The sequence below is a fragment of the Podarcis liolepis genome (genome assembly GCF_965112155.1).
Source record: "Podarcis liolepis genome assembly, chromosome: 2".
NCBI classification, from domain to species: domain Eukaryota; kingdom Metazoa; phylum Chordata; class Lepidosauria; order Squamata; family Lacertidae; genus Podarcis; species Podarcis liolepis.
In genome coordinates this window covers 27,144,603-27,171,153 of record NC_139555.1, presented here as the reverse complement: position 1 = coordinate 27,171,153, position 26,551 = coordinate 27,144,603, and the positions used below count along the sequence as shown (strand labels likewise).

The 26,551-nt window shown below is 45.8% G+C and overlaps 1 protein-coding gene across 7 annotated transcripts in view; it reads left to right on the top strand.

The window, feature by feature from the left end:
- CDC42EP4 (CDC42 effector protein 4) overlaps window positions 1–26,551 on the top strand; it is a 47,473-nt gene that overhangs the window by 8,214 nt on the left and 12,708 nt on the right. Inside the window, exon 2 of one of the 7 annotated variants that reach the window (XM_083490410.1) lies at window positions 6,504–6,638. The gene's annotated coding sequence lies outside the window, so the exon portion shown is untranslated. The other 6 variants (XM_083490408.1, XM_083490406.1, XM_083490407.1 and 3 more) reach the window with 6 other exon arrangements.

The window sequence follows — 26,551 nt, the reverse complement described above, 5'->3', positions numbered from 1 at the left end:
TACACATTGCAGAGAATTCACTGCGGTGCAATCCTACACATAGGGTGGTATCCAATTAACTCACTCTGTTAGCACATAGATTTCCGTTTGCACAATGGAACTTCTCCTTCTTCTCTCCCCAGGTTTCTTTGCTGCACCCTCCCCAAATTGGCTGCAGGGGTTTGAAGGAACCACCAGAATAGATTAAGGGGGCAAGCAGTGAAAGGAAGGCGAGATGAAGCTCTGTTGCGCAGCCCAAAGTTCTTCTGCTAACAGAACTGCTTTGTTGGCCACCACCCCCAGTTTCCTGGGAGTAAGCTCCAGATGAACTCATTGATGCTTACGTCCAGACTGCTTAGGTTCAAAACACTTTGAGATTTAGCAAAAGATCCACATCCACATGAATTCCAGCCTTCAGCTTTTAATAAGAAATGCAAACAAGGATCTCGCAAACAAGTGTTACGGTTTAAACTGTTAGTGTGAAGTAGGAACCCCGTTAAAGAAAAGGAAATATGCATTAGCCTCTGTTTTATTATTTCCCTCCATCTGTTCCTCTCTGCTAATCTGCCACAAACAACCCGGAAAGCCTTATTGACTTGCCAGAACAAATGAATTTACTGTGGCAGAAGATGATGTCCTGCTTGGCGAAAATAGTCCTGAAGTTTCACTCGCCTGCATTCTCTTTCCACTACACAACTGACTTGAAGTATGAGGCAACTTTTGCTTCACACTGGACCTTCCCGCAGAACTTGAACTAAGTGACCCTTTTACTTTGCACCCTGTGTGGAGAGATTATTAGAAGCAGAGCTAGCAAGGGGGAATTGTGTTGCTTCTGACTAGTCCAAAGCCCAGATCAAAGTGAGAGATAAGATACAGTGCTGCCTGTTGCTCTGCAGAGTAGAAGGCACGGAGACCAAAAGGAGGTGGAACCAGAGCCAATAGGAGGCAGAGTCAACTCACTCTAATTTTGCCCCTAAATGCCTCCCTGCTAAATTCTACAACACTGAGATTAAGGGAAAGGAAGCAGACAGGCAGTGCCTTCCCCCTGGACTGGTTGCAAGTAAAAAGCCAACAATGCCATACTTGAAAAATCCACCCTGAACCAAGTGAGGAGGGCAAGTAGGTGGAGTTTGGAGCACTCCCACTTTTAGAGGGGAATACAGTGGTAGCAGAGACATCACCTTGTCAACAAAGGTCCATATAGTTAAAGCCATGGTTTTCCCAGCAGTGATGTATGGAGAGCTGGACCATAAAGAAGGCTGATCGCCGAAGAATTGATGCTTTTGAATTATGGTGTGGATGAGACTCTTGAGAGTCCCATGGACTGCAAGAAGATCAAAGCTATCCATTCTGAAGGAAATCAGCCCTGAGTGCTCACTGGAAGGACAGATCCTGAAGCTGAGGCTCCAATACTTTGGCCACGTCATGAGAAGAGAAGACTCCCTGGAAAAGACCCTGATATTGGGAAAGATAGAGGGCACAAGGAGAAGGGGACAACATAGGCGCCGACTCCATGGGGCTTGAGGGGGCCCGAGCCCCCTCAAAAATTCGTTTGGGGGGGCTCAGCCCCCCCAATAATCTCGGGCGGCAGTGGGCGTGTCCGCGGCTTTTATAGGGCGCCCGGCGCGCACCAGCTCGATAACGGGCACCAGCGCGGCGGGGGGCGCCAGGCCGGGGGAGGGGGGCGGCCGGCCTGTCTCCTTGGCAACCCCATTGAGCAGCGCCGGCTCCCCCGGGAGGGCCATCCCCCCGCGCCGCCGATCCCCAACACCACCGACGCTGTGGCTGCCCGAGCCTGAGCCCGAGCCTGAGCCCGAGCCCGACCCGGAGCCCGAGCCTGAGCCCGAGCCCAAGCCCGTCAGTCAGTCAGTCAGTCAGGAAGGAGAAATGGGGAGGGAGACGAGGGAGGAAAATTGCGCGCAGGGTGAAGAAAGGAGAAGGGCGAACGAGACGAGCTTCCAACCCAAAAAAGGGCTGGAAGACTGGGAGGATGCAGGATCGGGAAAGAAAGCGACGCCTTCCCCGCCCGCGACGTCGCCCGCTTGTCATTGGCAGCGCAGCGGGCCGCGGACGACAGCTGCGCGGCTAGCAAGGTGCGCCGCGTAGAGCGCGGCCCTTGTGTGGCCCGGTGGCCAGGCAAGCTCGGGCGGGGACCCCCATGCGAATCTAAGACGGGAGAAGAGGGCAGAGCAAAGGGGGTCCCTTCCCCAACCTCCGGCTCTGAGACTTCCCTGAGCCCCAGAAAAGCGAAAGGATTTTCTCTTCTTCTTTTTTTATAAATATTTTATTAAGTTTTCAAATACAAAGTTAGAAACATACACTGAAGAAAAAAGTAAAAGAACAAGAAAAAGAAAAAAAGAAAAAGAAGAAAAGAAAACCAACCATTCAACACATTTTTTATATAACTAACTGGACTTCCTCGCATCTCCCTTACCCTGCATTCTTTATAATAAAGATATCAGCAAATTATTACCTTGTTTCGTACCTTATTTTGTACTTTTCAAATACTATACCTCTAAATTTAACATACTTTTCATCAGTTACTTATATCTTAAATTAAACATAGTATTACCTTAGATTTTGACCTTTTCTTACTTAAAATATAATTTCCTGTTTCCCAAATCTAATTGCTGAAGCTATAGTTTCCGAATCGTGTAAATTTTTAACATTCATACAACTTATATTGTTTTTGTAAATAGTCCTTAAATTTTTCCAGTCCTCTTCTGTTGTTTCTTCTCCCAAATCTCGGATTCTGCCAGTCATTTCAGCCAGTTCCATGTAGTCCATCAATTGTGTCTGCCACTCTTCCAGTGTGGGCAAATCTTGTGTCTTCCAATATTTTGCGATAAGTATTCTTGCTGCTGTAGTTGCATACATAAAGAAAGTTCTATCCTTCTTTAACACTTTCTGGCCAACAATGCCCAAGAGGAAGGCCTCTGGTTTCTTGGGAAAGGTATACTTAAATACCTTTTTTAACTCATTATAGATCATTTCCCAGAAGGCCTTCACTTTTGGACAAGTCCACCAGAGGTGAAAGAATGTCCCTTCAGCCTCCTTACATTTCCAACATTTATTATCAGACAGGTGATATATTTTTGCAAGCTTGACTGGGGTCATGTACCACCTATAAATCATTTTCATAATATTTTCCTTCAAGGCATTACATGCCGTGAATTTCATTCCGGTGGTCCATAACCTTTCCCAGTCCTCAAACATGATGTTATACCCAATATCCTGAGCCCATTTTATCATGGCTGATTTGACTGTCTCATCCTGAGTGATTTTCTCTTCAACCTGCCCTCCATCCTCTTGCAGAAAACTCTTTGCCTGCCCTGCCCGTATCTCGTTTTTGCTTTTTAATTCCACACACGCACCCTTCAGACTTCGTGGCAATCAGGCACGCGGGTGCGTTTCCTAAGAGAGTGAGGACCCCTGCCTCCTCCCCACCTGCTCCCTCGCCAGCCAGCCAGCCGCGCGCCCTAGCCGGAGAGCCCCGGCCGTCCCCGTCGCGCAATCGGCTGGATCTCCCTTCAGCAGGCCGTGCTCACAACTCGGCCCAGGGACCCCCAGCAGCGGATCTCCGGCTCAGCTGAAGAATCCGGCAACAAGCCCCCTCCTCCCCAATCGCTCCGCCGAAATACGCTCCAAAACCCCCCAGATAGGCCGCCGGCCGCCAAGTCTAGTGGCGCCCTGAGCGAGGGTCTCTCCCCAACACCGCCACCTCGAACTGCGTTCTCCCGGCTACCCGAGCGAACCAGCGGCAGGACCCCGGTATGGGCCCCCCCAATATTTTTTATAAGTCGGCGCCCCTGGGGGACAACAGAGTATGAGATGGTTGCACAGTGTTCTCGAAGCTACCAGCATGAGTTTGACCAAACTGTGGGAGGCAGTGGAAGACAGGCGTGCCTGGCGTGCTCCGGCTAATGGGGTCACGAAGAATCGGACATGACTAAATGACTAAACAACAACAACAACACAGTGGTACCTCGGTTTACGAACTTAATCCGTTCCGGAAGTCTGTTCTTAAACCAAAACCATTCTTAAACCAAGGCACGCTTTCCCTAATGAGGTCCGTTCTTAGACCGAGGTAAAGTTCACATACCAGGACACTACTTCCAGTTTTGCAGAGTTCGTAAACCGAATAGTTCGTAAACTGGGCCGTTCTTAAACCAAGGCACCACTGTAACCACTTTTTAAAAATTCCACTATTTAAAAAAATAATGCTCTAATTCTTTAAATGGGAGCTGTTACAGCATAAATACACTTTTAAAAAATTATTAGGCAGGGCAATGCAGCTCCTAGCTGCAGTCCTTTGAAGGTGAGACTCTGCTGTTATACCGTTCCCAAACCAGATAAAGAGTGGGTACAGAGTGGGTTCATTTGTTCATCTGTTGTAGTCTTTCCTCCAGAGCAACATTCTGGGAGGTAAAACAGGCTGAGAGATAGCAATTGACCAAGGTCGCCCAGTGAGATTCACAGCTGAATGGGGATTAAAACCTGGATTTCCAACTGAAATAAAATAAATAAGGAGGGATATATATATATATATATATGCAGGTTTTGGTGTCTTCGGGTGTCTTCCCGTGTAAGAGTTGGGGTGTCTAGGCGACGTTTCGACGAGGTCTCACTCGTCATCTTCAGGCTGGTGCTTTCGGCTTCTTGTTACTGGAACAGAGCAGGATCTCAGTGTTTGAGTTCCTATAAATACTGTTGAGGGGGTGTGGTGTATAGCCTCCAACGTTCTGGGCAGAGAGGAAGTTCCCAGGTTAGTGTGCCTTTTCTTCTTTTGTTCATTAATTACTTGGGGGATATCTTGAGTGATTACTTGAGTGATATTCTGAGTACCACTTAGGAGGGTCATTAGGTGTGGATTAGTTGCTAAAGTGGCACCTCCGGATGCTGCACCCCCCTGCAATCCCTACACAGATCTGGCTGACACAGGGCACAAAACCACAGCTCGCCCCTATACACGAAGCCAAGCCAGAGCACAACTAAGTGCAGTACAGCCATCTTCTCAGAAAAACTCTTCACAAGCTCAAGAGGTCAAGACACGAAAGCTTTAGCAACTAATCCACACCTAATGACCCTCCTAAGTGGTACTCAGAATATCACTCAAGTAATCACTCAAGATATCCCCCAAGTAATTAATGAACAAAAGAAGAAAAGGCACACTAACCTGGGAACTTCCTCTCTGCCCAGAACGTTGGAGGCTATACACCACACCCCCTCAACAGTATTTATAGGAACTCAAACACTGAGATCCTGCTCTGTTCCAGTAACAAGAAGCCGAAAGCACCAGCCTGAAGATGACGAGTGAGACCTCGTCGAAACGTCGCCTAGACACCCCAACTCTTACACGGGAAGACACCCGAAGACACCAAAACCTGCATTCCTGTACCCGTGAAAATCTACGAAAGCATATATATATATATATATATATATATATATATATATATATATAAAATAAATGTTCATAAATGTACCAAGCAAACACATACATAAATATATAAACCACATGTCTGAAGCAGCACAGGAAAACAGCCACGAAACCATTTTGAGTCCCAAACTGACCAAATGTTTTCTTTGCAAGGTCGAAGGAAATGGAAAAGCCTCCCCATTGTCTTTTCCTTCACAAATCCTGTCTTTAGGGTGAGCCCATGACCTGGCTCAGGAACTAAGTATTTATCATTACAAAAGACTGGTCAGGCTCTCCAGGGTATCCAATCAAGTAAGCATTAACAGGTAACCTGCCAGACAGGAGGTAAACAACACACTCAGATTTCTGTTGTAGACCACCCCTTTCTGTGATGTATGTATGATGTTTCTGAGGGTGGTCTTGGACTCCAGGGCGGGCAATTTAAAATGTCTATATAAGGTCGGGCACACCTTTGTTTGGGGTCCTCCTCCTTCTCCTGCGTGTGAAGGGGACACCCTGTTGCAACAGTTCAATAAAGATCAGGCTTATGAGCTGCTTTGCTTCTCAATATTCTCTGGTTGGCCTCTGTTCTTTTCTCCGACCGATGGAGAACCTACAAAGGACTCTATAAGGGCTCTTGTGTCCCCCATAAGGGAATAAGGGCAGATTTTCATTTATTACAGAAGCATTCCAATACAGTACCAGCTTTCAAAAGGAAGATGCAATCTCCCCTCAGTTGCAAGCAGAATGAGGAAGGGATGCCTGGGCTTTGGGAGGGGGCAGTAGGTGGGCAACTGAAGGGTCTGGGGGTGTAAACCGATGTGGTGTAGTGGCTGGAGTGTTGGATCAGGACCAAGAAACCTAGTTTCATTGCTGAATACAGATATGGATTCAATTAAAGCAACCTTGGCCAACCACTGTCTTCATTGCCCAACCTACTTCATAGGGTTGTTGTATGCTGCAATAAGTTTCTTGGAGGAAGGGTTGGATACAAATAACGATAAGCTGGGTAGGGGTCCTTCAGAACTTTGCAGTGTATGCAGATTCCCATGTGAGATAATGGCACTCTAGCAATCCTAATTACCATTCCCGGTCCTCTCCTCCACAGGAAAGTTGGATTTACGTGACAGGACATTCTCCAAGCAGGAGGAGGCTGACAGTGAGGCAAAGCCATCTTGTTTGTCCATTGTAAACCAGCAGAGAACCCATGAGCATGGTTGGGATTCAGAGCGCTGCTAATGAGGTAGGAAAAGCAGGTTTTTCTAACGGTCCTTACATTTTGTTAGGGTGTGTGTGGAAACAGCCGGCAGTCCTCTCGCAGCATAATCAGGGTTTTCCTTGGGCATTAGTGACCAAGCCATGGTTGGCAACAGAAATAGCTGTTCTTTTCAGTCCCTTGAAACATCACATCACATATCCTCAGATGGAATCTGATCTGACCAGCCAGAGAGCTCCCTTCACCTGCACCAGAGTCCTTCTTCTCATCAAAATGCCACAACAACCTTTATACCCTGACAAGACTCTCTAGTAAACCTGGAAGATAATTAAATGAGTCTCTGGGACCGCTGCTATGACCAGAGGCGATGGTTGGAATTTTGAGACATCATCAATTTCCAAAGAAAGAAGAGGCACTGAGGTGTGTGTGTGTTTTTAGCGCATCTGAATAATTAAAATGCCTTGAGCCATCAAAATACAATTGGGAGGGCACAACTGCCCGGAAGGCTCACCTCAAATCACCTACTCAGAAGAGCAAGGTGAATGATTCAGGAACCTGATTACCTTGGGCTTGCATATAAGCTGAGATAAGTGAAAGCATAGTTTAATCATTAAGATAATTCCTCTGTAGGCCAGGGCTTCTCACCAATCAGTTACAAGGAGCAATCCAGTGTGGTGCATTTGCTAGAACTGTTTCTTGGTCTAGGTACCTTAAAAACCCTCTTTTGCTGAAAATCACGGGAACTGATACATTATCACATGACAAGGGAACAGCAGCCATCCTCTCCAGTGTGGAGAAATAAAAAATGCCTGAAACTAGATAAGTGGTCATGAGCTGCAGATGGTGACAGATGTCACAGGATAGGCTGTAACAGTGGGGTGATTTCTGCAATTGTGTGCAGTCACATTCTGACAAACAAAAGTGGCTTCTGAGATGCTTAGGGCCCCGAAATGGGGGGGGGGGGCACACACAAGCTTGGAAATGTTAAGAATCAGCTCCCACCACATGCAAAAGAGAGCAGGTGTTTACCAAGTCCTTTATCTTTCTCTCATTAATCTAAAACTCCAGATTATTTGAATCCAACATAAATTCTTCACATGCAGAGACTCTGTAAATAACAGCTCCTTGTTGTATTTGCTCAAACTGTTTCAAGCCTCTCTCAAGGCACTTAGTTAAATGAATAATGTTAAAATGTACCAGTTTGAAATTTAGTAACACATTTATTAGAGGAACAATAAAACAGAGGACAACTAGCACTGCTTCTTTCACTCTTTGATACATTTTGGAAGATAATGGAGCCAGGAGAGAAAACCCACCTTTATTAGGTTGTGTCATTCCAAAAAGGGTTCCCCTGGCTACCAGTGCATTTAATTAGATAAGGCCATTGTGCAATTGTTTCACGGGTCTAATTACTGTTCAGAGGAATCCAGAGGTCTGGCTTGTTTTATCTACTTAGAAAAAGAAGAAAATAGCATCAATCAATGGTTTCCCTCCCCAGTTCTTTTCCATTGTGTCCTTTGGAGTGGCTAAAATAAAATACCTAATCTGAGCAAAAGGATGTCAAATGGGTTTTTCAAAGCTCTTCTCTTGAAGGAGAGCTGAGAGGTTGGCAGCAGCAGACAAACATCTCCATTGGGATGGGATCCTAAAATGCAATCCTAAAATGGTTCCATGCCCTCAGGCCTCTGTGCCAACCACTGCCAAGCCCAAGTGGCTGAGTATCAAGACTGGCTGCTGCCCAATGGGCAGCTTTTCAACTCCACCACATGCTTGTTCTGCCAAGTTCCCTTTAGGTATCTAAACATCCAGCATTTCCAGCCCAGCTCAAGAGATTGATTTTAATCTCTCCTGACTGCTGTGTCTCATACAGACATGCAATACACCAGCACTGACTGGGGTACTCTCCAAACTGTGTGCACTTTTGGTTAAAATTAGCTGGAGTTACAAATCAAGAACGGTTACTCTCCAAACAGAAAGAAGAGAGGTGTGTCGGACAGCAGATTGGGAGAACTGTGCCTGTCTCCTGCTCCAGCAGAACACCTGGGGAAACTCATGGTTCGTGCCTCAGATTTCTCATGATTAAAAATGTGGATCATAAACCACTCACCATCACCGGTTCCACCTATGGAGGTTATGATATTCAACAGAGTATTGGAAACTATTCAGATGGAAACACAAGGGCTTACTTAGCATGAAATATATGAACCTAGGCAGCCCATGTGACAACAAGTGGCACTCCTACATCAGAACTATAATGGACATAAGAACAAGGTGCTTGAAAAGGACCAGGGCATGACGTGTCAGTGGAGCTATAAATACGACTCTGTACTTTGCCATTTAATCTGGTTAAAGGGGGCAAAAATTGCCTGCTCAAAAGCTAGCCCTATTTATTTACATTTTTTTAAAATGCTTAATTGTTTTCCAGCAATGTACAAAATGAGTCCCATAAATGTCAACGGAACCTGTCTCCAAGTTACAGTATTAATGCATACAGGACTGCAATTGACCATTTTCTTCAAGCAACATGAATAATTCATGGTATTGACTATGAAGAGATCCACTCCCTGAGACCTCTTTAGAAAGGATTAGGCCAGGGCTGGTATCATCTGTTTCTCCAGATGTTGTTGGACCCAAATTCCCATCAGCCCCTGTCAGCATAGCCAATGCTCAGGGAAGATGGAAGTTGTAGTCCAGGAGCATATGGGGGGCAATAGCCCACTCCACCCCTGGAACAGGCAAATCCATGGTGGCGCTCTCTCTCTCTCTCTCTCTCTCTCTCTCTCTCTCTCAACAGCCATGAGAGTTACCTGGAATTTCCAGGTTCATATGCTAATAACAAACAACAAGCAAAGGCCAACAGCTTCACTTCCCTACTTTCGAGTTCCTCAGAGGCATCTGTGGTTGGAAATAAAATTCTGGACTAAGTGGATCTTATTCCAATTCACGATACCATTATTTTACTTTCTTTCTGTCTCAGCTTTCGAAACCCTGCCCAACTGACTCTGTGTAGTTCTGCACTGCAAACCTCAAGTCAAGTATGTTTTCTGTGGGCCAACAGAACTGTTATCTGCAAACATATCGTTTGCGTGAGACATCCCTCCAGAATGAATGTTGGTGTTAAAATTGCAGGCGGCTCAATTTCTTTCTACTGGAAGTACATATGGGAGCAATAAAAGCTGTCTCCATCAGATGACACATCAGATTGGGATTCCCTTTTAACCATCACCAGTGGGCTGCTGTCCAAGTGGAGATGGAAGAACAGGGAGCAGTTTTGGCAAAATGCCAGAAGGCTAGCGCTAAAGCACAGAGGAAGTGTTGGATGAGTAGTAAGCAGGAGCTCCTCCTGTCTGTATTATGCTTTGCCACTGGCTTGTTCCATAAACCGGCAGGGTAGCAAATGTTAATCTCCACAGTGAAGAAATAATTGACTCAGTCTTGTACTCAGTACATCCTGTTGTGTGGCTATAGAGCAGTAGTGAGGAACCAGTGGCCCTCCTGACGTTATTGGACTACAACTTCCATTATCCCTGGGCTATTGGCCATGATAGGAGTCTGGAATTTTAAAGATCTGTCATTTACTGTACATTGCTTGCTAATAAATTGTAGTGAAAAGGAAATCCACATATCTCACTACTATTTATATGGATAACACTTTCCATGCTCATTTGTCTGTATTTTGCTTATATCTATTTTTGAATTTGATATTTTGCTGGTCTCTTTTAAATTGTTAATTACCTTCGCCCTGATTCATTGAAAGGTGAGATATTTATTGTGAATACATAAAACTTAATAGTTATGAATAAATTCCCATGAGGCATCCCAAAGCAATGTACAATTGTAAATTATAATTCTTAAAGGGTAAAAGAAAGAAATGGGCTTTGTCTTAGCCTTCTAATGCAGAATCTTGGATTCTGGTCACATACAGTGGTACCTTGGGTTAAGTACTTAATTCGTTCTGGAGGTCTGTTCTTAGCCTGAAACTGTTCTTAACCTGAAGCACCACTTTAGCTAATGGGGCTTCCTGCTGCCTCCGTGCCACCGGAGCATGATTTCTGTTCTCATCCTGAAGCAAAGTTATTAACCTGAGGTACTATTTCTGGGTTAGCAGAGTCTGTAACCTGAAGCGTATGTAACCTGAGGTACCACTGTACTTCTAGACCTCTTGTTTCATTTTTTAAAAAGCGGCTGGCTAGCCCTTACAGTTAAAAGAGTAGAGTAGGGGGTGGGCGGGCTATAATTGCCTGACTGCCATAAATCGAGAAAGGTAGACTGGAAAGCAGTGCTTTGAAACAGCGCAGAGATGAGCATCTGCCCTGCCCCCCGCCTGATTTTGTTGCTGGCCTTTTTGTTCAGGGACTCCCTATGCCGGGCGAAAAAATAAATATGCCTTTCGCTGAGACAATGGCAAGCTAATTCCGACGCCGCCGAGTTTGCAGCGGGCTTCGGGTAACGTGGGCTCGCCTGCTTGACAACACAAATCCCACAAAAGCCTTGAACTTTCAGGAAACCCCATTAGCGAGGCTGAGCGATGTGTCAATCCCTTTCTGGCTCTCCCCCCGCCCTTGCCCTGCTTTCCTCCTCCACCTCTACAAGGCACCGGGAAGAGCCGGAGCGAGGCATTCAGATTTTGAATGGAGGAGACCCGGACTAGCCTGATGACGTCGCCTTCGCCTATTGGCCTTTGGGTGGCGTGACGTCACAGACGGGTCGGTGACTTGGACGGCGGGGCGGGGAAGCGGGGAGGAGGGAGGGAGCTTGAGCAGTCTGAAGCCGGAGAGGAACGCGCCGGCGGGGAGCCCTGGGCAGGCGCGGGCATGGGGTGGAAATGCGGGGACGGAGCAACGAAGCAGCTGAGCCGGTAACATATTGCAAGCCCTCCCGTCGAGCCAAGGGGTCCCGAGTAGGTACGGGTGAGAAGGGGCGGGGTGCCTGGCTTGCTGGCCTCGGGGGGGACGGGGACGCGCCAAGGGAGGCGCCAGGTGCTCTCCGAGGGTTTGGTGGGTGTGTACGGGAAAGGGACGGCGTGGGGTAAAGGGTGCTCGTCGGAAGAAGGGGAAACCCTGCCTTGCCAGGAGGATCTTTGTCTACTTAACCTTGCTGCCGCTGCTTTCTCAACTTCCCTTTGCAGGGAAATTTTGCGGGAAGGGAGTGCCTTGCCCTTTTCTTCTTGGGAAGAAAGCGCCTCCCTTTCATCTGCCTTTCCCTGGCTAGCTCAGAGATTCTTGTTTGCTTTTGCAACCCCTTTCCGTTGTTGCTTCCTTGCTATTTACAGGTGACGTTCTGGAGGTTTGTTTTTTTAAAGAAAGGCAATAAAAAAGGTGCGTGTGGAGAATTCTCTGTAAATTAAGAACAAGGGGGGTTCTTATCAAGAGCTCCTCCCTCGGACAAAATCCCCTCGCAAAGCGCCGCGTTGCAGAACTGGACTTTCTAAAATAAGGAGCGGCTTTTTGCAGAACTGCGAATGTTTGTAGGGCTGGGAGGCAGCGAGCCGCCGTTGTTTTCTGGGCTAATGCATCTGCAACCCATTGATTGGCCGCCGCCCCCCCCCTTCCTCCCATCTCTCCCCTTTCCCATCAATGCCTTTTCCCAAGGGAGGAAAAAGGGAGCGAGGGCGGGGAGGGAGAGCATGGGAAAGAATCGACTGGAATCGCTATTTGGTTTTGATCATCCTAGCTGGGCAAAGAGGAGGCTAATTGGGTTGGCATTTGGAGAGTCAAGGTGATCCAGTTAGCTAGCATCTTGTTTTATTCTTGTCGGAGGGAGGCTTTCCCATTGTCTCGACAAAAAGCGAGCGTGTCTCTTTAAAATTCCGTGAATGAACGCTACGGCTCGGGGATGAGTACTGCAGCTCGGTGTGTGTGTGTGTTGTGTGTTTGTGCGCAGAGACCAAAGCGCGAGCCAGCGAGAGGGAGAGTTGCGGGAAGCCGCACACAATCCTGGAGTTTGCTTAGGTATAAACGCGCTTGGAAGGGAGCGAGTAGCAGTTTTGGCAAGTGCTAAATCCTAAAGCAAAGGAGAAGCCCAAACAAACCAGCTCTCCTCTGGCCTCCGCGTGGATCAGCGTGGGAAATTCATCCCCAAAGGGGTAGTCGACAACTTCTGCTGGCAGGCGCGCTTACAAGGCTTTGAAGCTTGTGCGGATCCAAAGGGAGGGAGGTCACTTCGGAAAGGAGGCGTTTGAAAAGGAGAAGGTAGCCCTGTAGGGTGTCTCTGCTTTTGCAGGAAGGAGGTTTGTGAGTGTGGCTCTGAAATCTTCTGTGCTTTTCTGTCCCCACTGAAGAGTAGTGGGTGACTTGAAATATTAGATTTCTGCACCCGCTCAAAAAGTTAAAAGTTCCTTTGATGTATGAAGGCAGTGGCTGTGTATTTATGTACTAACTCTCCCCCCCCCACACACAAAAAGCCCACTTTGTAACCAGTCTGTTATCCCAAAGCGACAGCTGCAGAGTATGCTTTCTTGCCTATCGATCATTTCCAGCCTTAGAAGATTCTCTCACCTCCCCTTTTTTGAGGGGGGGGGTATTCCTTTTCCCTTTTACCATGGGAGGATGATGTGCTCCGCAGTCCCTTGTGACTGTTTCAAGGGTGAGAGAGGGTTGCTGCCTCCCACCCAATGGGACTGATTGAAATTCAGCTTCACAAAGAGCTCTGAACTAGAGTTCCAGACAAAGGAAACTGCTAGGGTTACGCTTCTCTTCCCTCTGCTTGCTTGAATTTCATGCTGCCTTGCCAAGTTCTCTATAAGCGGCTCTCTTGTGCAGCTTCTCGTTCCCCTCCTGCAATAGACAAGGATAAACTTGTCCTGTTAACTGTAGTTTTAACTTCTTTTTTTCTGGGCTGATTCCAAGGTGGCCTTCTTCACGCTTACTTGAATAAGCCTGTGAGCCTGAACCAGAGATGCTCCTTTCTGTGCTTGTGGCAAGATGTTAGCAAATGTTTAGGCCAGCAGTCCCCAGATGTTACGAATTATTTAGCAAGCACACATGCATAGCCATCTTTTGTGTGTGCAAGTAGGGAGCAATAAACAATATAAACCTTGGTGATTTCTGTTGGTTGACCTTTTCAGTGACACAGTGATGCCTTAACTCCCTCAAGGTCTCTGTGATTTTGACCTTTTTTTTGTGGGGGGGGGGAAGGTCGGGGTGGCTGTTGAATTCTACAATGCATAGTATACCACATAATTTAAACTGAGGTTTGGCCCAAGATGTTTTGCTGCCTGAGGCAAAGAAGTTTGCCCTCCCCATAAGGTAACTGAACTGAACAGGCAGTTTTGAATTAGCACTGATTTGACAGTTTGGGTGGGACATGCTATGCCATGTAATATTCACCACTCTGTCCTCCAAGAGAGGGAATGGGGGCTTAGGAGGAATAGCATAGGAGCTGCTATAGCTTCTGCTTGAGGCAAGTTGCCTTACTTTGCCTAATGATAAGGCCATCCCTGCTTAAGTTTCCCAAAGTGATTTTGCTCTGCAACCTGATTGTAGAAGTGTTTTAAAGTTTCAGTGGGAAAGTGTTCGATGAGCATGCCATCTTAGTGATAGCTTTGGCTATGGTTGGAGAGTCTTGAATTCTGCATTCCATCCAGCACTTTAAGGATCAGAAGAAAAGTTAAAGCATCTAGCAAGGCATCAGTTTTTTATATATAAAAAAACCATAGTACTGTATAGTTATATCTTACTTGCAATCTAGAACAACCATTTACGTCATAACGTTTACTGGGCTAACACTGGCCTGACCCTCATTCCAGTAGTGGTACAGCTATGTGAAGCAGTTGGGAGTGGACACTTCCAGGATACAGACAGCAGTAGAAATGGGTCATTCAACTTTGTAATGCATGCTTGTGAAGTCTCTTCTGCCTGGTGGTGTGTGATGCTGGAAAGTGTAAATGGTTGGAGGCAAGTTCCAAGCCTGAAAGAGCATAGCCTCTAGATGTTAAATAGCAAATGGGCTTGACCTGCTTGTGGCTTGACCTTTCCATTCCTGGTAAGAAGTAGAAACACCTGGTTGACAAGAAGTTTGGAAGTTGGTTAAGAGAATAAATCAATCTTGAGTGCAACACTATGACATAATAGCGCAGAGATCCAGCTAGCCATGGTGTGCGGTGCTCCATAAGAGACCCTGTGATACATACAGTACACCCCTTTATTGTAGCCTTGAAATGCCGCTTGCAAAGAGTGTGTAGTAGCTGTTGAGCAGTGCTGTTTGTGAACTTTCTCAATGGTCCTCTTTGCATAGGTTGCTGAAGAGAGCTGCACAAGCTGGGGTGGAACAGGTGCCGACATCTTTGCTTCCACCTTTCCAAAATGCTTGTGGCCTTATCAGCAATGGGTGCGTTTCCCCTCTCTGTTAAGAAAATAGTAGTGGTTTTGAACATAACTGCTTCTTAAATTGACCAGAGTCTCAGCTGGACTGCCAGTCTACCGCAGGGGCAGTCAATGTTGGGTCCTCCAGATATTGTTGAATTGCAACTCCCATCAGCTCCAGCCAGCATGCTCAGCTCAAGGAGGACGGGAGTTGCGATCCAGAACATCTGGAAGGTTTCATGTTTGCCACCAAATCAACCCAGCTGCAATGTGTGAACGATACAGATATCTGTGAGTAGTCAACACTGCTGCTACACAGATCATTGTTAAAGTTTGCTCATGGCTGATGTAGACCAGAAATGTGTAGACTTCCTTTGGGATAGCTGAGTAACTGGGAGTCTCATTCTGTCTAGTACAAAGATTTGGATGCTGATAAAACTTAAGTTAGGAATATGGATGGTTTTTGCTTCAGGTCATATGATGCAGCAAGTAGGTTTCTTGAGTATCTCAAATCCATGCTTATGTTAAATACATCTTGCACCACTACTGTGCCACTGTTCAGCAATGGCTTCTCCCCCTTCTTCATCTAATTCCTTATGGAAATGTGTTCACTGCTGTTTGCATACATGCCAGTGGCTGGATCAGGCCAATATAATAGCACACCCTGAAATAACTTCATTTGGTTTGGAACCAGAAAACCCCAGTCTCTGCCTTCATTGGAAAAAACATCATCAAAAAAATCAAGGAGTAATGATTTGCCTTAATTGGCTGGCTGCATTGTCTGCTGATTGAGCAAGCCATTCTGCAGCTGAGCTGCCTTGAGAGTGATTGACTAATTGTTAGTTGTTGGTCAGTTCTTCAAATCAATGCATGTTTCAAACCCAAAATACCCCATGTGAGTGAACAGTGGCCAGGTTTAATCTCTAGAAGAGGTAGTAAATCCTAGGCTGTACATTGTGACCAGAGTAGAGAGTGTTGCTGCAATGATTTTCCTGCCTGTTCCGACCACAGGTTATTATGCCTTGGGGGGGATGGTCACTTAAAATGGTTCTGGCTCTGCTGACACGATTGGGCTTCTGCTGAGCAGGGCATTCTGAGGATCATTGTCTGGTATGCTTGTTCAGAGCCGAAACAGTAATAAACAATGTCCTGAGCTGCTTGCTATCTTAAGCAGATTGCCTGCTATCTACAGACAGTAGACTTTGGCTTCACCTGGATTTGAGAAGCTTGATTGCAGCTCTCATGGGCCTAACCAGGTCAGGTGGAGCAAAGCTAGACTGGGGGCAAAAGATGCTTGGATATTTCAGAGCAAACAAGCACAGATGCCTTTCATAGTTGTATGTGGAGGCTGTTGTAAAATCTGCCATGTGACCAGAGAGTTTGTTAGGATTCATTAACATCTTATAGTAGTGAATTCTAAGGATGCACATTTAATAGTTTCACTGCATTTATTGCAAGAGAGTTAATTAAAAATTGCTTCCTGATTATTTGGCGAGGTTAACAAGATTGAGTGACTATGAGCTCAAACACCTTTGTGCTGAAAGAATAATTCATTTCTGTGTCAGATTGTTTTTATAAAGTCAGTGCAACTTGCCTCTCTTTCCTTTGTCTAGTTTTTAATTGACAAATTAATTGTTTTGATCTAATCAGTGTGTGGCTTTGACCTTCAGAGCCTTGGTCTTGCAACAAGTGCCTCACAGCCAGACTTCAGGTGAGCTACAATAGCAGTCCTGCCACCTTACAAATAAACAAGTAAATAAATTGGTCCCCAAATGAATGTAGTGTTAAAGGCAGGTTCTAAGGTCTGAAAAGGTGTAAACTCCTGGGTAGCTTGGCTCCCAGTTATTTGAAGGGAAGAAAGAAAGAAAAACAATTTGGAGAGCATCTAAGTGCAATATTTCATGGCAGTGCAGAGACCCATTTGCTCAGTATAGGGTTTCTTGCTTCAGCAGTAGTGATCCTATATGAAGTATAATATAAAGTCTCCCTAATGTAAGATTGATAAGCTTTTTCCTTGTGTTTGTGTTGTGGCAGCATTTTAACAAGAACCTGCAGGCCACTGAAATGGACAGTTTGTGTTTTGAAACTGATGTTGGTACACCTTTTAAACCTGCATCTCTAGCAAAACTAGTGGGTCTTGGTTTTAGTTTTTTTTTAAAAAATGCTTTGGATCTGCTATATTTTAACTGGCATATTTAAAAACTGGACGAGAGAGCAAATGAAGAACTACCTTCTTTTTTAGGAAAAGTGCAAGGTTTTCTCATATGCCAACACATTTACTCGAAGGTGTGGTGGTTTTTTAAATAAAAAAACCAAAAACCTGGGAGTTGTAATTAAGCCTTCTGTAATCAATTCGTTAGGTTCTAGTTCATTTTAGGATCACCAGTCATTCTTTTTCTTACTGCGTGGCAAAACCTTCTGGAAAGGGCCGGTTTACTTTCACTGTTGGTCCTCTGCAGAGTGGCAGTTTCTTCTGATCAATAATCTGAAGTGTTTGTTTGCATAGCTTTTGTCTGTTTGAAATGGAAACCTCCAATGCCTCTCTCTGTAGCAATCCTTGCCCAACCCACAACAGCCTGCCAGGGCAACTTTTTTCACACCCATTCTGCCCTTTGGTCTCTTTTGCCATATGTGGATCCCTGTCTGCAGGTCAGAATTGAGGTCAGGCTGGTTAAAATCCCAGTGCAGGACTAGGAACTCAAGGTAATCGTTTCACTCTTTTTGCTAGCAGGAATTCTGATAAAAAGGCCTTGATAATGCAATTTAAATTTGGTGGGGTGGTGGCAGTTGGGGTTATGAGTGTAGCAGAACCAGCCCCCAACCCCAAACCAAATTTTTCAAGGAGCCATTAAAACAGAACCAGTCTTCAAAAGCTGGATAGTGTTGTTCTGAGTGCTGTGACTTACCTAAAAGGTAGCCTGTACCTGACTTTCCTGGTTGTAGGCATTTGTGGGAGGAGGGAGATCTCCTGCGCTACCAGCAAAGGTTATTTTAAAGACAACAATATAAAACCAAGTAAATAAAGAGGACTTTGTTTGCTTACCCTGCCCCCCTCCCTTCTCTCTGTTAGATGAAACTCTTAATCTATCTGAAGGGTTGTGGGTAGTAGTGAAGGTTCTGTCTTTTGCTCTGGTGACTCTGATCAAAGCTCAGCTCCTGTGACCTTTTCCTCCCACAAAGTGCTGCCTTGTGAACCAAAATGTACTGCAGGCCCTTAATTCCTGGCCTAGCCAGGCGTTCAGTTGCTGACGAGGGAAAGTTCAGGATGTTGTTCAGGGGCAAGTGCAGAACAGGGCCTGTTCTTAACTGGGAAAGTCTAGCGTGAAAGAGAGGTAGCCTCTCACTGGGATTATGTACTTGAGCACAGTGGAACAGATGTGGGTCCTTACTTGCGACCAGGATGGGGCAAGTATCGTATTTTTCCATGTATAAGATGCCCCCACGTATAAGACGACCCCTGTTTTTTTGAAACCCAAATTAAGAAGTCAGTACAGTGGTACCTCAGGTTACATACGCTTCAGGTTACAGACTCCGCTAACCCAGAAATATTACCTCGGGTTAAGAACTTTGCTTCAGGATGAGAACAGAAATCGTGCAGCGGTGGCGCAGTGGCAGCAGGAGGCCCCATTAGCTAAAGTGGTGCTTCAAGTTAAGAACAGTTTCAGGTTAAGAACAGACCTCCAGAATGAATTAAGTTCTTAACCCGAGGTACCACTGTATTTTAAAATAGTTAGGGTTGCCATATTTCAAGAGCCTGAGCCCAAACCCGAGCTTGGCCATCCTCGCCAGAGCCCGGGCCGCCAGAGCTGTTGCTACTAACCACTTACCTTTCTGGTTGGGCCCACTCTGTATCTCCTCCCAGAAAGGCAGGAGAAGAGGTATGTTTATATATTACATGTATATATATCTTTCCTCTTTCCAGCTCAAGGTAAAGTGCATAGTTTCCTCTCCACCTGTTCATTTTATCATCACATCATGAGGCTGAGAGTTTGCTCACCCAGTGTGGATTTGAATCTGGACATCCTTGGTTCTAGTCCATCCCTTTGACCACTACACATTTCAGTTGCTGCTCTTACTGCTCGCTAGACAAGGGCAGGTGAACAAGAAGCACCAGTCAGGAGGATTCAGGGATTGGCAGTTGGCTCCTAGTGTGGCATGGTCTTCAGCGGATACCTGGCAGTGCCAACCCCCTGGGTGCGTGTCCTGGTGCAAATACATTTTGTGTTTCGCTTCTAAGTAGGCCTCTCTGTAGCAAGAACAAACAGAGGGCATGTTAATACAAATCATTTAGTATGTTGAACAAACTTTGCTCTGACGGAGGAGTTTAAAGTGAGGAAAGAATAAGCGTATAGCCTTCTCATTAAAGAAGAGTTTGTGTACCCTTAACTTTGCAAATTATGTAATGGGGCCCACTTTTCCCTTTGCAGCAGATGCCTTTGTCACCCGCAGTTTGTTATTGTCACTGGTCTTCCAGAATTCTAGAACATTGTCATACGATTTTACTGAGCCTGATGGAGATTTAAATGTGTGTGTAACCAGAGCACAATGCAAGATACACCCTCCTGAATATGAAGATCACAAATGCCATACAAATATAGGAGGCAGTTTTCTATTGTATCAGACAAGTCCATCTCACCATATTTAGTTGCTCTGGCAGTGTAAATCCTAGACTTGGGGAAAGACCTCTGCTTAGCTCCTGAGGTGCCTTAACTGGAGAGGCATTCAAGACTGATGCTCTGCCCCTGAGCTTCAGGTTCTTCAGATGGGATTCACTTGTGTGCATGTAATACAGGAATGCTGGCTTTCTGGGTGTTGCCAGGCATTCCTTGGGTTAAGAGGCACCCCTGAATTCAGGGATAATAACCAGTGTGCTGCCCTTACAGATGCTGTTGGACTAAAACTCTCATCGGTACCATGCAGCATTGTCAATGATTAGGGTTGTTGGGAGTTGCGGTCTAATAGCATGTGATAGGCACCACATTGGCTACCTCCGATTCATCTCCATGGAGCGGGCAAGTAGCTTTGGCTATAAATGGCTATAAATTTGTGGCCATCTGGACTATTAGATCTCAGAATACAGAAAAGTGCGATGTCTTCCCGAACTCCTGTTTCCTTGGGATATCCCTTTTGCCTGCAGGCTCCTGCTCTTCGTTTTTTGTTGCACCTGGCTCAACATATCTGATCCTTGCAAGGTAAACACTGGGGCAGCAGCAAGGTAGCACAGGTAATCCACACAGCGGCAAGCCAGCAAAATTGGGAGTGTGTGCTGTATAAAACCCCCATGCAAATTGGTACCTATTTTTAGGTGCCACTTTTCAGCTCCGAAGTGCTGTTCTGGCAGCATGGGAAGATGCCTTTGTGCAACTTTTAATCGCCCCAGGGAAATCTCCTCCCCATTAAGAAGTACATTAATGCCATGAAACGCTTTCAAAAGCAATTGGTAGAGAGCAGATCATGGGTACAGTCCTGCTTTTGACAAGGGACATAGCAGGCCAAATGGTTCCGACCCTCTCTTTCACACACCTTTTATGATATTTGCCTTGGCTTCCTTCTGTTGATAGCACTGCTACAAATCACTCTCCCCATGGTGAACTATCTCTATCCTGGTAGTTGTATTTGCAAGTCCTAGCCATGTGACTAGGATATGTGACTGGGGCAATTTTCCCAGTAGTGATGTGTGGAAGTGAGAGCTGGACCATAAAGAAGGGTGATCACCGAATAATTGATGCTTTTGAATTACGGTGCTGGAGGAGACTCTTGAGAGTCCCATGGAGTGCAAGAAGATCAAACCTATCCATTGTTAGGGAAATCAGCCCTGAGTGCTCACTGGAAGGACAGATCGTGAAGCTGAGGCTCCAATACTTTGGCCACCTCATGAGAAGAGAAGACTCCTTGGAAAAGACCCTGATGTTGGGAAAGATGGCGGGCACAAGGAGAAGGGGACGACAGAGGACGAGATGGTTGGATAGTGTCTTTGAAGCTACCAGCATGAGTTTGACCAAACTGCGGGAGGCAGTGGAAGACAGAAGTGACTGGCGTGCTCTGGTCCATGGGGTCATGAAGAGTCGGACATGACTAAACAACAACAAAGCCATGTGACTCTCTCATCCACATCTAGTTTTCCCTGTCCAGGTTCTTGGAGACTACTGTGAGGAACATGGAGAATGGCTGTATACCGTATTGGCCCAAATATAAGCCACACCCTAAAAATTGAAGGGGGGAGAGAAAAAGAAAAAATACCAGGCTTGCTTCCACGGGGAGCCACACCACTTTGCCAGTGGCACTGTTGCCCCACGCTTCCGGCTGCTCTCTAGGGGCCGTCAAAACAAGGGGGGAGGCCACCCCCTTTCGTTCCGACGGCTCGAGGGAGGTTTTGGAGCGGCGGGTGGCCGCACTCCCGAGCTGCTTCGGTGGGGGTGAGCCGCCCCGCTTTGCCAGTGGCATAAGGTCCTGGATATAAGCCGCGCTTTAACTTTTCACGATCAGAATTGGGGGGGGGGGCGGAGTGTGGCTTATATTCGGGCCAGTGCGGTAATTGGGGGCAAATTGCACAGAGAGTCCTTGCAAATGCTGGATGGGAATCATCACTGGATATGGGGAGTCCATTTTCAGAGACCTCCCACATGGTGACATGCTCAGTCCTCTGACTCTAAAGCAGGTCCGCACAGCCCATCACTTGTGGCTTGCTCGAAAACCCTCCTGTTTCTGTTTTTGCAGTCCCAGGCAGTCCCGGCAACAGCAAATACTTTACACTTACTGAATCCTCGAGAGCTTCTGTGCATGGTTGGCAGGTTGCATTCAGCTTGGTACATCGCAAGCTATGTATGCACCTGCTCTAAGAGTCAGCTGAGCTGCTACACTTGCCATGGGGACCAACATGCTTGTAGGGAGCATGTAGCTGTTTCATGTAGTGGAACACATCACGTGACTCAACCCATTGTCATGGATGTACGGATGTACCTGTACATGTAGGATGTCATGTGCAACATTCATGTGTTCAGTTCCACTAAATTCACCCTGGGAATTGGTAGTGGGGCTGTCTAGATGGCTCCAATACCAAGAATGGTAGAACTTTCCCCTAATGCCAGGCTTAAAGTATTAGTACAGTATTGCGATCTGGCATATCTTCTTAGGACAACTGAACTGCCATCTTGTGTAGAATAACTAAGATTGTTCCTTTTAGTCAATTTAACCAATTCAACTTTTTTAAAATTTTATTTATTTATTAATGTTGCACTACATATATGAAATATTTACATAGTGTTATATATACATTATATGAAATATTTACATATTCACATTTTCACATTTCATTATGTACCAACATTTAGTAATTTCTTATTTGCTTCTTATTTCTTGCCTTATGTCTTCCTTCCATCTGTGCGCGACTTCCTTGTTTTTATTTTATAACTTTTATTGTGATTGAATTTTTGTATCTTACATACATTCTTGTATATCTGTTTCACTTAACTTTGTCACCAATCACCAATTCAGCTTTTTTTTACACCAGCAAATGTTGTGTTCTGAGAGCAGTGTCCCCATGCTATCCTTTTTAAATTCAAAGCATAATCTGGTGCTTCTCCCCTCCTCTCCCTCTTTTCCTGTATCTGAGCCATGTTTGTGGCTTTCTAACGGCTGGTCCAGCCAGAAGAACGCCTGACTGGATATAGTGAAGTGCTGCTTATGTGAGATGTGTTCCTAGAAAGAAAGGGAAGCAGCTGAGTTGTGAAATGATGTCTGTAGGATTCCCAGATCCTACTTCCCCTAGCTCTTCAGTCAGCTCCTCTAACCTTCAGTGGACTTTGGGAGCAAAGTTTGCTCTACGTACATTACACGAGCAGGTCCAGGAGTCCATTGTTAATATCTTGAGTGGGGTGGGGGCGAGCAGGCTGCTGCTCTAGTAGGGTGAAGAGACACTGAGATGGTGAAAAGGGGAAAGAGTTTTCCTGGCTCTGTGATGACTGCCTGACTACTCTTGAAGGGTCCTCAGTGAAGAAGATCCAAAACACCACGAGGAGACTTGAGGGGGGGGGCAGACAAACTTAACGACAGTGCTGATAATAAGGGATGCCTCTTGCATTCTATGGGATGCTTATATTCTGCTTTAAGCAAATTTTGTCAGTCCTTTGGGGGCCACTTACTTACAGTGTCTTTACTGGCCAATGTGGCTTCCATGTGTCTCCCTCCCTCCCACTGACTAGATCAAGCTTTCCAAACACAATACATTGGGTTAACACAATATTATAGACTGTCTGACCTCGAAACTGGCCACCAGCCGGGCTGCCTGTTTAAATTTTTTTCATAATGTCTTGGCGTTCAATGGAGCTTTTCTTGGCAGATTCTAATATTAGGGGATGGTTTGTTAAGCTTCACTTACCCTCTAGCTTTCTCCAAGTAACAGCGTGATTGTCACAGGATCCTGTCTTAGTTGTTGCTCAACTGCAGACGGAGACAAGAGGCTCCATTCTTTTCTCCGTCACCCGCCCCAAATAAAGAGGTAGAAGAGGGGAGTTGCCCTTCTCTTGCTTTACTTCTAGATCATGAGACTGGGCAGTAAAGGAAGTGTGCAACACAACAACCTCCAGGTATGTCTCATTCTTTGGATCATTGTGGAATGTTAAACTCCAGCTAAGGAGAATAACATCTTTCACAGTTGAATTTTCTGCGAGAGAGAGGTCTCATACAAAAGGCAAAGGCTGCTGTGGTTGAGTAGGAAACTTCTTCATCCATCAGGGTAAGGAGGCTTTGGTGCAAGACTTTTGAGCTGTCCCCTAGCCATAAGTGCACAGGGCAATGAGTCCAGAATGCTTTCACATTATCCCTAATGGTATTACAGTATAATACTCTCTTAGAATAAAGTCTTTATTAGATGGCTCTGGAACGTGAGATCTGTGCATTTCATTATGGATGATTCGACTTTCCTCTTCAGATAAGTGTGAGCATATATGTTAGAATTGGACTAAATGTGGCTAGAAATGCCCACTTCATTAGATTTATTACCTGCCCATCGCCACAAGTTTCCAGAGTTGGGCTTGCAGCAGTCCCAAAGGTTTGATTATTGCATTCATTTAAAATGATAGCTTCAAACAGCTTTGCAAACATTGTGTCTTGCAGGCTCTCGGTGCTATAAGCAAGGTAAATGTTGAAGAACCGGTGTTGAGACCTAGAACTCAAAACAGAGTCATGATCTGCATTATTCTGTTACCTTGCACTGTGTGTGCCAGTCTTGTTGAGAAGTGCTGTGATGCATCAGAACCCTTTCGCTTTCTCGTTCCACTTTCTGCCCTTCCCTAGCACAAACAATGAGTGATAGGTGAGCAGGGAGACCCCTGGGGGAAAGAGGAGAAGGCAAGGGGATGCAGCTCCGCAAAACAGGCTGAGCATAGAGGGGGAGGAACAATCAGGCAGCTGGAAGAAGACTGTGGGGGAAATCCTTGTGGCTCTGCTACTGTAGAGTGGAGAATGTCAGTTCTCATTTGCCCACATCTGAAATCCTCCCATGTCTTGATGGCAGATGAAAGGGTATGAGAGTGGACCATTACAGACAAGTAACTCTTTCTGCTTCATGGAGTTGAGCACTAATTTGATTCACTTGCTGTAACTCAGATTGCCATAAAGGTGAGAGATTTGCATGGCATGCAGACCTGAGTTCAAATCCTATAGCCTTGCCTTGTGCCATTTTTCTGTGAAATGGGGCCACTAAGGCCCAGCTCAGTAGCTTTTTAAGATAAATGTAGGCAACAATTGTTAAAGTAAAAATGTATGCAAATAATAATTTTTTGCTTCTTCTACTAGACAGGTTTTTATTGATATATATAGCTAAAAAACAAATACAGAATTGTAAGCAAACATGACGTGGTGTATCCCACTCCCCATCCCTCTTATAACATATCAGTTGTTGTTGTTGTTGTTTAGTCTTTTAGTCGTGTCCGACTCTTCGTGACCCCATGGACCAGAGCACGCCAGGCACTCCTGTCTTCCACTGCCTCCCGCTGTTTGGTCAAACTCATGCTGGTAGCTTTGAGAACACTGTCCAACCATCTCGTCCTCTGTCATCCCCTTCTCTTTGTGCCCTCAATCTTTCCCAACATCAGGGTCTTTCCCAGGGAGTCTTCTCTTCTCATGCAGTGGCCAAAGTACTGGAGCCTCAGCTTCAGGATCTGTCCTTCCAGTGGTGCAGGTTATTAATATGTTTCTACTTCCCCTTACAATATTCCTCAAGACTTAATTTGATCTAGTCCATTTCTGCTTTTGAAGAAGGCAAAACTGTTTGGTCTCTTCATTGGAAGCTTGCTTCATATGATCTGCTGGGCAATGACTACATTGTAGATGCATTATATTGAAGAGGAGCCTTGAAGCAAATGTCTGGCTCCAAATCCCTCTCAATGTTGACTCTTCATACTTAACCATAAACACTGACACCCCCTGAGTCACAATGCTTGCAGGGCCATTCCTAAGGTTATCACTGGGCCAGATTTTTTCTATTTACCTAGCCCAACTGGTTCTTCCCCTCCACCCGGTCACCCATTATGTATCTGGCGATGGGTGTTCTGTTTTGTTTCTGTAATTCTGCAGTAGACAGATGGAGTTGTGACTCTTTCCTGTCTGGGAGAGACTGCAATGCTAGACTCCCTAGTTTTCATCATTTAGTGCTCTGAGTAACTAATTATGTTGTCTGTACTTGCTTATAATGGGTTATGTCACTAGGAGAGGCTCCCCTTGAGGCATTTTTTCCAAGGAAGTTGCATGCACTTGTTGAAACTCTATTGGAGGGGAATATTTAATAGTAAGTATAGGAGGTGTCTTTGAAAAGATGGGGGTTCCTTTCCCACCTGATGAATGCTCCAATGGTTACAATACAAAAATAGATGTGTAGCCTACGTGGATTGCTGTGGTTATGCACTCTTTCTCCTGTTAGCTGGCTGGACTGCAAAGGAGCTGGTCTTTGCTGGAGCCTCCCATGAGTATTACTTGCAAGAGCTGAATGTGCGCTATTGAGTGCATGCACTCCTTGAAACAGCCTAAGTCCAGGCATGCCATTGCATCAAGAGTTCTTCGAACTTTCTGGCCATGAGCACAAGCAGGATTTTGAGAGTGTTGTGGGCGCCATCGCAAAATAGCTGGGATGGGGGAGGCGTGCCCATTCATAAAATGGTCACTGCTGTGTGCATGGCCAGCCGCACAATGCTTGTTTCAGGGAAAGCACATTGGCAAGGCAGAATACAGTGGTACCTCAGGTTACAGACTCCGCTAACCCAAGAAATAGTACCTCGGGTTAAGAACTTAGCTTCAGGATGAGAACAGAAATCGTGCTCTGGTGGTGCAGCGGCGGCAGCAGGAGGCCCCATTAGCTAAAGTGGTGCTTCAGGTTAAGAACAGTTTCAGGTTAAGAACAGACCTCCGGAACGGATTAAGTACTTAACCTGAGGTACCACCGTACAAGGAACTGAGCGCAAGGTGGGGGTGTACGGTTTTGAGCCTCGAAATGCAAAACCACTCCAGTGCTCATTTTATAAAACACTTAAAAAAAGGGGGGTCTGTCAGGCAAACCACACATTCCACAGAATGCAAACTTACTTCCTTTCTCACACACACACACAATCTGTTTTTCTCCTCAATCACTCACACACACCAGGA